Source organism: Oncorhynchus kisutch, linkage group LG25 (genome assembly GCF_002021735.2).
Source record: "Oncorhynchus kisutch isolate 150728-3 linkage group LG25, Okis_V2, whole genome shotgun sequence".
Lineage (NCBI taxonomy): Eukaryota > Metazoa > Chordata > Actinopteri > Salmoniformes > Salmonidae > Oncorhynchus > Oncorhynchus kisutch.
Window position 1 is genome coordinate 16361189 of NC_034198.2, and position 12977 is coordinate 16374165.

The following is a 12977-nucleotide window of genomic DNA, read 5'->3' on the forward strand; positions in this document are numbered from 1 at the left end:
TACCTCCCAACCCGGGAGCCACTAGAGCAGAGGGACGGCCCCGTGATCATCCGTCTACTTGGGTAGATGTGAGTATTCTATCATCTTCACTCTCCACCAAACCCTTTTTAGTACCGATTTCACTAAATGGCTGGCCCTCAAGTGTTGTTTCTACAGCTCAAGTGGACTCCGGTGCGACAGGGAATTTAATTGACCAGGCCCCTGCCTCCTCCCTTAACATAACATCATACATGTTCTCTTCTACGTTTCCTGTTCAATAGCTGGATAAACAACCATTGGGATATGAGACAGTCACACATCACAGCACCACTCGCCATCACAGTGGTACCCCTGCACCCCACAACCCCACCATCTCCTGGCCGAGGATGGAGATCACGGCTTGGGCACCTGGATGTCGGAAGACCTGCTTTCCCTTGCCCTTGGGTTTTCTCCAAGACCCGTGCCACCTGTCTCCCTCCTCATCGCCCTTGGGACTGCTAACAGACTCTGAGCCTCCGCACAGCCGCATATACCCGTCAGTGGCTGAAACCAAGGCTATGGAGGAGTACATCCAGGGGTAATGTTTTTTTTCCAAGCTGGACCTGTGGAGTGCCTACAATTTGATCCACATCCGGGAGGGGAATGAGTGGAAGACGGCCATCAGCACAATGTCTGGGCACTACGAGTACTTGGTAATGCCTTATGGATTAGCCAATGCTCCCTCTGTATTCCAGGCATTCGTGAACGAGGTGTTTCTGGACATGCTTGGGCGTCAGGTGGTTGTGTATATCGACAACATCCTGATCTACTCGGCCACCTTGGAGGAGCACATTGGCAACGTCCGGGTAATCCTGGAATGCCACCTTGAGAACCATCTGTACATCAAAGTAGTTCCATCAGGCCACGGTCTCCTTCTTGGGATGTCGGATCAGCCCGCAGGGAGTGGTTATGGAGGAGAGGAAGGTAGATGCAGTCAGGTCATGGCCAGTTCCAACCACCATAAAGGGACTACAACGGTTTTTGGGGTTCCTCAAATTCTACCGCCGCTTCATTAGGAAATTCAGTTTCATCGCCTCTCCTCTCACCTCTCTTCTCAAAGGTGGTCCCCATAAGTTGGTGTGGAATTCTGCAGCCGATGTGGCCTTGTGCCTACTGAAGGGGTGTTTCACCTCCGTTCTGTTGCTGAAACACCCAGATCCTGCACTGCTCTTCGTGGTGGAGGTGGACGCCTCAGAAGTGGGTGTAGGGGCTGTCATGTCACAACATCAAGGTAATCCACAAATTGTGTCATGTGCATACTACTCAAAGAATACGTCTCCTGCAGAAAGGAACTATGACATCGGTGATCGGGAGCTCCTGGCGGTGAAGTTGGCATTCGAGGAGTGGAAATATTGGCTGGAAGGTGCCACAGATCCATTTCTCATCCTCACCGACCATCGTAACCTGGAGTACATATGGACACCGAGGCAGCTGAACCTGCACCAAGCAAGATGGGCCCTTTTCTTTACCCGATTCAACTTCACTCTGTCATACCACCCAGGTTCAAAGAACATCCAAGCCGATGCCCTGTCCCGTCTCCAAGATTTGGGAGAGGTTCCGGTCCTGAGTGCGCCCATCATAACGCCCACCCGAATCGTTTCCCCTGTGCTTTGGTACATAGATGTGGACATACGCCAGGCTCTGGAGAGGGAACCCGTGCCTGCTACCTGCACCTACGCTCCCACAGAGGTAAGGGCTTGGCTATGGACATGGTAGCACACATCCCTTGCAGCTGGACACCCAGGTATCACTCACAGCACTAAAAACCTCTCCGTTAATTACTAGTAGTCCACCTTGGTGCCGGACGTCGCCTTGCTTTGTCAACTCCTGCATGCTCTACGGCACAACCCAGGAGGGAAACTCCTTCCCCTCCCCATGCCTCAGCGGCCTTGGTCCCATCTGTCTATAGATTGTGTTATTGATCTTCATCTGTCTGATGGTTTCACCACTGTTTTGGTTGTTGTGGACAGATTCTCAAAATGTTGCCATTTTATCCCTCTCTCTTGTCTCTCTACAACTCTCCAGGTCGCTGAGGCATTATTCCAGCAAGTCTTCCGGCACTGTATTCTTCCGGGGGACATCGTCTCCGACCGTGGTCCCCAATTCACAATTCACACAGTATGGAAAACCTTCATGGGGAAGCTGGGGGGTCACGGTCAGACTTTCATCTAGGTACCGGCCTCAGTCAAACAGGCAGGTGGAGAGGACCAACCAGAAGCTGGGGAGGTTCCTGAGGAGTCACTGTCAGGACCACCAGGGGGAGAGGGCCCGGTTCCTTCCCCTGGGTGGAGTAAGCCCAGAACTCACTTCATCACTACTCCACCGGGCTGTCTCCCTTCCATTGTGTCCTGAGGTACCAGCCGGCCCTGGCCCCATGGACCCCGAGCCTGAACGAAGCCCCTGCAGTAGACGAGTTGTTCTGACGTGGGGAGGTTTGGAACACTGCCCACGTGAGGTTCCAATGCGTCATCTGCTGCCAGAAGGAGCAGGCGGATCGCCACCGAAGTGAGGCTCCTGTGTTCCATCCTGGTGAACGTTTCTGGCTCTCCACCAGGAACATCCCGCTTCACCTGACATGCTGAAAGCTGGTTTGTGGGACCATTCAAATAGAGCCTAGGCTATTGCCCTATAGTCCCAATCCCACTGAAACCCTAAATCATGTCTCGAATGAAAATTAATCCAATGGATGCCATATCAAAGCATGTCTTGCCTGTGCATGTCAAAACACCGCTATAGCATTTCCCCCACTTCTCTGTGCTGTCTCGTATTGCTGCACATATCAGAGCTTCGGTAGAGAATGTGTGATCAACAAAAGGTATGAGAGTAGATATGGATATATCTTTTTATCTAAACAATGTCTTCTCCATCTTCACGTTATTCAAGAGCTGATCTGCTTCAGTGGCAAGAAAAAGTATGTGAACCCTTTGGAAATACCTGGAATTCTTCATAAATTGGTCAACATTTTTTATCTTATCTTCTTCTAAGTCACAACAATAGATGAACACAGTCTGCTTAAACTAATAACACACAAACAATTATTCGTTTTCATGTCTTTATTGAACACACCGTGTAAACAGGGTGGGGAAAGTATGTGAACCCTTTGTTTTAATAACTGGTTGACCCTACTTTGGCAACAATAACCTCAACCAAACATTTTCTGTAGTTGTGGATCAGACCTGCACAACGGTTTGGAGGAATTTTGGACCATTCCTCTTTACAAAACTGTTTCAGTTCAGCAATATTCTTGGGATGTCCGGTGTGAACCGCTCTCTTGAGGTCATGCCACAGTATCTCAATCGGGCTGAGGTCAGGACTCTGACTGGGCCATTCCAGAAGGTGTATTTTCTTTTTTTGAAGCCTTTCTGTTGTTGATTTACTTCTGTGTTTTGGGTTGTTGTCCTTTATCATCACCCAACTTCTGTTGAGCTTCAATTGGCGAACAGACAGCTTTACGTTCTCCTGCAAAATGTCTTGATAAACTGGATAATTAATTTTTCAGGCGATGATAGCAAGCTATTTTTTAGTGTTTTACATATCGTAGACTCATCAACAATAATGATAGCATGCATGTTCCAGAGATTTCTGTAAGTCTTCTAAGACACTCAAAGATTTTTCTTAACCTCATTGAGAATTCTGTGCTGTGATCTTGCAGTCATCTTTGCAAGACAGCCACTCCTTGGGAGAGGAGCAACAGTGCTGAACTTTCTCCATTTACAGACAATTTGTCTTACTGTGGAATGATGAACATGAACAAGGCTTTTAGAGATACTTTTGTAAGCTTTATGCAAGTCAACCATTCTTAATCTTGGGTCTTCTGAGATCTGTTTTGTTTGAGTCATGGTTCACATCAGAAAAAGCTTCTTGTGAATAGAAACTCAAATGAGTTTTGAGTTTTGTTATAGGACAGGCCGGCTCTAACTAACATCTCCAATCTCGTCTCAAGGATTGTACTCCAGGTTAGCTGACTCCTGACTCCAATTAGCTTTTGGAGAAGTCATTAGCCTAGGGGTTCGCATACTTTTTCCAACCTACACTGTGAATGTTTAAATTATGTATTCAATACAGACAAGAACAATACAATCATTTGTTTGTTAGTAGTTTAAGCAGACTGTGTTTTTCTGTTGTGACTCAGATACAATTTTATGACCAATTTATGCATAAATCCATAATTCCAAAAGGGTTCACATACTTTCTCTTGCCACTGTATGTGTATAATCATCAACTACATTTTGCCATATAGGAGATATTCTGTCATTCGTTGGAGGTTATCTAGCATGCTTAGCAACTTTGTCCATTTGACTTTTGTTTGACTGCCGTTACAAAGTGTATGATTTGACAAGTCTATTGCCTGCTCGGGGTGCACTCCTAAGCATGAGCTGTGTCGAGATAGCCTAGGCATACTCCTAAAATGCACTGAATGAATTGAGGTACATGATTGGAATTTATGAACAGCCTGTCTCAATTCACAACAATGTAATTGCAGATAGAAGTTACTCTATAAATATCAGTTTCACTTGCTGTGAAATCTTGAGATAGTGGTGCAGTCAAGCTGGCGCAGTGACAATCTTATTTTGATAGAACCCGAGCATAGTGACTATATCTTGGTTTTAAACACCTCGAATTGGCACTTACGATTTTTGTGGTATTTCCCGGGACTCTCGGGATAAATATGAATTAATCACGGTATTGAAACTTGGTATATTTTCGAGAAAATATGACTCCCTACTCACAAGTGCCTGATTGATTGAAACTATTATCCGAGCAAAATTATTTTCATGCTTTGTTTTTTTCCCATCATATAATGTGTATCAGTAAGCTACCCTGCAAACGGTCAAAAATAGCCCATATTGATACACTGAGCACCAACATTATGGATAGTCCTGAATTAATCTTCAATAATTATGAGGGAGAAAGTTACAGACGCACAAATATAACTCCAAGACATGCTAACCTCTCACCAGTACAACAACAGGGGAGGTTAGCATTTTTTTTGGGGGGGGGGGGTATGATATTTACAGTGCATTCGGAAAGTATTCAGACCCTGTGACTTTTTCCACATTTTCTTACGTTACAGCATTATTCTAAAATTTATTAAATTGTGCCTTGCCTTTCCAAATTATGTCCTATCACTTGAATTTACCACAGTTGGACTCCAATCTAGGTGTAGAAACATCTCAAGGATGATCAATGGAAACAGGATGCACCTGAGCTCAATTTCGAGTCTCATAGCAAAGGGTCTGAATACTTATGTAAATAATATATTATTCTGTTATTTGTTTTAAATAAATTTGCAAAAAATTCTAAACCTGATTTTGCTTTGTCATTATGGGGTATTGTGTGCAGATTGATGAGGATTTTTAAAAATTAATTTTAGAATAAGCCTGTAAAGTAACAAAATGTGGAAAAAGTCAAGGGGTCTGATTACTTTCAGAATTCACTGTAAATCAAATCAAATTTTATTGGTCACATACACATGGTGAGCAGATGTTATTGTGAGTGTAGCGAAATGCTTGTGCTTCTAGTTCCGACATTGCAGCAATATCTCAGATTGAATCAAACAATTCCACAAAACTACCTAATACACAGATCTAAGTAAAGGAGTGGAATACGAATATATATACATATACAAATATGGATGAGCAATGACAGGGCGGCATAGGCAAGATGCAATATGCAATATATGGTATACAGTATATACATGTGAGAAGAGTAATGCAAGATATGTAAACATTATTAAAGTGTCATTATTAAAGTGACTAGTGATCCATTTATTAAAGTGGCCAATGATTTCAACTCTGTATGTAGGCAGGAACCTTTCTGTGTTAGTGATGGCTGGTGAACAGCCTGATGGCCTTGAGATAGAAGCTGTTTTTCAGTCTCTCGGTCCCAGCTTTGATGCACCTGTACTGACCTCGCCTTCTGGATGGTAGCAGGGTGAATAGGTTGTGTAAGAATGATGTTCATTGACTACAGCTACAGCCCCCCCCCCCCCCCCCCCCCCCCTGGGTCCTGGACTTTCTGACGGGCCGCCCCAGGTGGTGAAGGTAGGAAACAACATCTCCACTTCACTGACCCTCAACACTGGGGCCCCACAAGGGTGTGCGCTCAGCCCTCTCCTGTACTGCCTGTTCATCCACGACTGCAGGGCCATGCACGCCTGCAACTCAATCATCAAGTTTTCAGACGACACAGCAGTAGTGGGCTTGATCACCAACAACGACGAGACAGCCTACAGGGAGGAGGTGAGGGCACTCAGAGTGTGGTGTCAGGAAAACAAAGGAGATGATTGTGGACATTGGGAAACAGCAGAGGGAGCACCCCACTATCCACCTCGAAGGGACAGCAGTGGAGAACGGCAACTGGTACTGCAACTGCACCACCCTCAACCAATCAAGGCTCTCCAGAGGGTGGTGCACAACGCATCATCGGGGGCAACTACCTGCCCTCCATGACACCTACAGCACCCGATGTCACAGGAAGGCCAAAAAGATATTCAAGGACAATAACCAACTGAGTTGATGCGGTGGAATTTGTTTTATCTTGTCAGTTGGTTCAGGCTGTCATTGTGATGAGTGGGACCAAACTATACAGCAGGTGGCTGCATCATTCTGAGTGAAGACAGAGATAAATGGAAAGGAAGAGGGATGAAGGAGGGAGAGAGAGAGTGGGTTAGGGAGGTTAGAGAGTAATGTAGAGAAAACAAGGGAGCATGGACATAGAGAATGTGAGAGAGAGCAAGGTAAGGGAGAGAGAGAGAGTGAAAGAGAGAGGAGGGAGAAAGCAAGAGCATCAGACAGGGAGAAAAGAGAGGTAATAAAAAAAGAGAAAAAACAAGGGGAAAAGAGAGCAAGAGAGAGAGAGAAGGAGTGAGAGGATGAGAGGGAGAGAGGATGAGAGGGAGAGAGGATGAGAGGGAGAGAGGATGAGAGAGAGAGAGAGAGAGGATGAGAGAGAGAGAGAGAGAGAGAGAGAGAGAGAGAGAGAGAGAGAGAGAGAGAGAGAGAGAGAGAGAGAGAGAGAGAGAGAGAGAGAGAGAGAGAGAGAGAGAGAGAGAGTAGAGAGAGGAGAGAGAGAGAGAGAGAGAGAGAGAGAGAGAGAGAGAGAGAGAGAGACTCAATGGTTGTAGTAGATTCTTCTGCACACAGACAAACCTCATCAAAATGACAACTTGAGAATTTTCCTGCAGCAGCCAACATGTAGATGTGCTATGTACAATATCTGTCAACATGGCCTGTGTTCCATAATGCTATCAGTTCCAGCCTGTCATGAGTACTGCTGTCATGTGTTATACAGTATGTGTTCTGTTTGCGGAGTTTAACACAGTAGGAGTCTAGGAGATGTTCTGGTTTGTTCATGTAATTACTGACAACGACAAGGCTTGTCTAGTCCAGCCAATGCTACAGACGGAGACTTCTGGCTTGGAACAATAAAAACTAATTGACATATTAGACAAGACAAACACGAGAGAGAAACACACATTTTTTCTTTGAAGGGGCTCTTAGCCAATTTGTTCAGGCATTTTCCCTTACACCTGAGCACATGTACAATACAGTAATCTCTTCAACGTTCATCTCACATTCACCCATAACAACCTGTTTACATAATATATCTTTCTCCTCCTTTATGTCTCAAGCTGTTCCTAGACATGCTCCACATATTCCATACATCCCTAAGGTACGTTTGGTAGTTGGCATTGTGTGCTCCACATTCATTACAGTTAATCTCTCACTTGGCCGTATCTCCCTGTTCAGTCAGTCAGCCAGCCTGAGACCAACAACAACCTCCATTTGGCTGGATGGCCAGGCGGTCCGTGGGATCCAAGTTTTATTTACAGGCCCATGTCCATTTGACAGCCGACATGTTCCGGCATTGAACACTTGCTCTGGAAAAACAGGATTTGCTGGGCTGCTGCAGGGAATATGTGAACTGTGAAAGTTTGAATGCATCATACAGCCAAGGGGATATAGCTCCATTCTGGCTCCATTCTGGACACATCCACTCTAGCAGTATGATGTGAATAAATATATGGATCTTCTACAGTATATGGAAAGGGAACTGAGGGGGGATGTGGCCACACGGCACGGCCTGTTGTGTGAGTTTAGGCATGCAGATAACATACAGTACAACCACAACAGGCATACAAAGACAAGCACACATACAGTATACACATGAGAGGGCACACATACACATGCAAGCAAGTGTCATTACTTTCCCTCCTGGGTGAGGATCAAAGAGAGCCCCCCTTCACTCCCACCAGAGAGGAAGGAGGGAAGTGGGCCAGTTTGATGACTTTAAGGACCGGTTGTAAACTTTCTCTGGCCCGGCAGTATGGAGAATTGAATGTCTGAGTGTTACAACAAAGAGAGACTTTTCAGTGCTTTAACATCAAAAGATTGGACATTGAAACAATATCTCCAACATAAATAATGTGGGAAATGGTTGGTGGGGTTCCAAACAATAATCATGACAAATCAGTTGTGTTGTGATATCATTAAGGACGGTATAATTAAATAACTGTAACTCTACAAATGTATACATACCAGTTATCAGATTTACATCTCAATGTTGTGGGCCTTATATGATTAAATATGAAGCTATTTGTAAGAAGATGAAATGTGATTTTAACCTTCTAAATGAGATTATTTTTTCACATAGACTTTTGCCAAGTCTAGACTTTTGCCAAGTCAGTTACCACACACATGTGAGCACAGACATTGTGACAACGTGATGGACCACCCTCCAAGGTGAGGGCATAAAAGGACTGCTAACCAAATTTACATTAGACCAGAAAACATGGAGCGGTGGCTGCTTGTTGAAATGGTTGCAATTTAAATATAGACCAAAACATGCTGGGTTGCTGCCAATGTGTAAAGTGGCCCTAGCTGAACCCTGAATAATCAACCACTGAGTCCAAGTATCAGGTATGAAGGTGAGACCCACATGCAGACAATGTCGAATTAACAATTGTTTAATAATCCAACAGTGGCAGGCAATAGACAGGTCAAGGCAGGCATGGGACAGGAAACCAGAGGTGGGGCAACGGTACCGGATGGCAGGTAGGCTCAGGGTCAGGGGCAGGCAGAGTGGTCAGGCAGGCGGTCTCAGAGTCAGGACAGGCAAGGGCCAAAACCAGGGCGGCGAGACTGGGAAAACCAGGAGCTGAGAATAAAAATACTGGCCGGCTGCATTCTCACCACCTTGCATTGATGCTCCACATAAAACACAGTACCAGGTTTGTGGTCAATTCCATGTCAATTCCAGTCAATTCAGAAAGTCAACACAATTCCCCATTTTCCTAATTGAAAAACCTTGGAGGGAATTGGAATTGAAATTTCAGGGTTCTTCCTGAATTGACTGGAATTCAAATGAAATTGACACCAACCCTGCACACTACCGTCCCTCTGATCTAACGCAGGATGCGACCAAACACCTCCGTGCTCTTCACTCTATCCCTGTTTATACCTGGTTTTAGCATGTGTCCTGATTTTGTTCACATTCTGATTGTGCCCACATTTGTCCATAGGTGTAGACAATCATAGGACGCATTGTGAACTGATTGTGATTAGATCTTCCTGACCACCTCTGGAGGTAGTCAAAGACGCATTTTTTATGGATATCTTTGAAGTGTAAATCAATCCTGACAACGAAATAATATAAATTCGGGTCACATTTGGCCATTCCTTCAACAACAAAAAATCACACTGGACAGTTGCGGTAGTAGCCTAATTATGTACAACGATACCTTTACAATTCCTTCAGAATGAAGATCATGTTCTTCCTTAGAAACCAAATGCCTACTGACATTGTGGTCGGATGCCACGTAAAAGTAGCCTAAAGAGTCCTTTGTATTATACATTATAATGGAAAGTGGCCTCGCTCATGCGTACAGAAAACGTTGAGCCTTTACGCATCATTCTGGACATCTTCTGCACTTGATTGCTAGCGATTTGTCTGGGAAATGATCAAAGATTCACACAATATAATATAATAATATTGGAAAGGATTGCATTACACTACAAGGGTCATATTTTTTATTAAGTATAGGCCTAGACAGTTCTACCAAAGGAAAAAAAGTGATGACTGGGAGAACGACCGTTGTTTGGTTTCCTCCAAATCATTGATTAGTGATAATTCAGATTCTATTTCCCCCATTTATTTATTTATTTTATTTAACTATGCAAGTCAATCAAGAAGAAATGATTATATACAATGCCAAACCCTAACCCGCAGTCATCCTCCTCTTCAAAGGGGGAGACACCCTGGACCCAAACTGTTACAGACCTATATCCATCCTGCCCTGCCTATCTTGACTTGGCTTTCTAGGTCTTCGAAAGCCAAGTCAACAAACAGGTCACTGACCATCTCGAATCCCACCGCACCTTCTCCGCTGTGCAATCTGGTTTCCGAGCCGGTCATGGGTGCACCTCAGCCACACTCAAGGTACTCAACGATATCATAACCGCCATCGATAAAAGACAGTACTGTGCAGCCGTCTTCATCGACCTTGCCAAGGCTTTCGACTCTGTCAATCACCATATTCTTATCGGCAGACTCAGGAGCCTCGGTTTTTCCGATGACTGCCTTGCCTGGTTCACCAATTACTTTGCAGACAGAGTTCAGTGCGTCAAATCGGAGGGCATGCTGTCTGGTCCTCTGGCAGTCTCTATGGGGGTGCCACAGGGTTCAATTCTCGGGCCGACTCTTTTCTCTGTGTATATCAATGATGTTGCTCTTGCTGCGGGCGATTCCCTGATCCACCTCTACGCAGACGACACCGTTCTATATACCTTCGGCCCGTCTTTGGACACTGTGCTATCTAACCTCCAAACAAGCTTCAATGCCATACAACACTCCTTCCGTGGCCTCCAACTGCTCTTAAACGCTAGTAAAACCAAATGCATGCTTTTCAACCGGTCGCTGCCTGCACCCGCATGCCCGACTAGCATCACCACCCTGGATGGTTCCGACCTAGAATATGTGGACGTCTATAAGTACCTAGGTGTCTGGCTGGACTGCAAACTCTCCTTCCAGACTCATATCAAACATCTACAATCGAAAATCAAATCAAGAGTCGGCTTTCTATTCCGCAACAAAGCCTCCTTCACTCACGCCGCCAAGCTTACCCTAGTAAAACTGACTATCCTACCGATCCTCGACTTCGGCGATGTCATCTACAAAATGGCTTCCAACACTCTACTCAGCAAACTGGATGCAGTCTATCACAGTGCCATCCGTTTCGTCACTAAAGCACCTTATACCACCCACCACTGCGACTTGTATGCTCTAGTCGGCTGGCCCTCGCTACATATTCGTCGCCAGACCCACTGGCTCCAGGTCATCTACAAGTCCATGCTAGGTAAAGCTCCGCCTTATCTCAGCTCACTGGTCACGATGGCAACACCCATCCGTAGCACGCGCTCCAGCAGGTGTATCTCACTGATCATCCCTAAAGCCAACACCTCATTTGGCCGCCTTTCGTTCCAGTACTCTGCTGCCTGTGACTGGAACGAATTGCAAAAATCGCTGAAGTTGGAGACTTTTATCTCCCTCACCAACTTCAAACATCAGCTATCTGAGCGGCTAACCGATCGCTGCAGCTGTACATAGTCTATTGGTAAATAGCCCACCCTTTCTCACCTACCTCATCCCCATACTGTTTTTATTTATTTACTTTTCTGCTCTTTTGCACACCAATATCTCTACCTGTACATGACCATCTGATCATTCATCACTCCAGTGTTAATCTGCAAAATTGTAATTATTTGCCTACCTCCTCATGCCTTTTGCACACATTGTATATAGACTTCCCCTTTGGTTTCTACTGTGTTATTGACTTGTTAATTGTTTACTCCATGTGTAACTCTTTGTTGTCTGCTCACACTGCTATGCTTTATCTTGGCCAGGTCGCAGTTGTAAATGAGAACTTGTTCTCAACTAGCCTACCTGGTTAAATAAAGGTGAAATAAAATAAATTTAAAAAACCCGGATGCAGCTGGGCCAATTGTGCTCCGCCTTATGGGACTCCCAATCCCGGCCAGTTGTGATACAGCTTGGAATCGAACCAGGGTCTGTAGTGACGCCTCTAGTACTGAGATGCAGTGCTTTGGACGGCTGTGCCACTCAGGAGCCCCCTTATACTCATAGAGGGTTCATACACTGATATAGCTAACAGCATTACAGAATTTAAACTGAACTACAATTTAAGAGTTTGAAAAAAAAAATACTATAACACTATTCATCAGAAATGTTTGCATATGGGCACCTTCATGTGTATGTAAAATATTACTATTCTCAGATTTTTTTTTATTCATGGCTTTTGGATTGTTTAAAAAAAAATCTAAACGCTATATACAGTGCATTCAGAAAGTATTCAGACCCCTTGACCCTTTCCACATTTTGTTACATCAAAGCCTTATTCTAAAATGGATTGTTATTTTTCCTCATCAATCTACACACAATACCCCATAATGACAAAGCAAAAAAAGAAGTATCACATATTTACATAGGTATTCAGATTCTTTACTCTGTACTTTGTTGAAGCACCTATGGCAGTGATTACAGCCCGAGTCTACTTCGGTTTGATGCTACAAGCTTGGCACATCCGTATTTGGGGAGTTTCTCCCATTCTTCTCTGCAGATCCTCTCAAGCGCTGTTAGGTTGGATGGGGAGTGTCGCTGCACAGATATTTTTAGGTCTCTCCAGAAATGTTGGATTGGGTTCAAGACTTGGCTCTGGCTGGGCCACTCAAGGATATTCAGAGTCTTATCCTGAAGCCACTCCTGCATCGTCTTTGCTGTTTGCTCAGGGTCATTGTCCTGTTGGAAGGTGAACGTTCACCCCAGTCAGAGTTCCTGGGTGCTCTGGAGCAGATTTTCCTCAAGGATCTCTGTACTTTTCTCCATTAATCTTTCCCTCGATCCTGACCTGTCTCCCAGTCCCTGCCACTGAAAAACGTCCC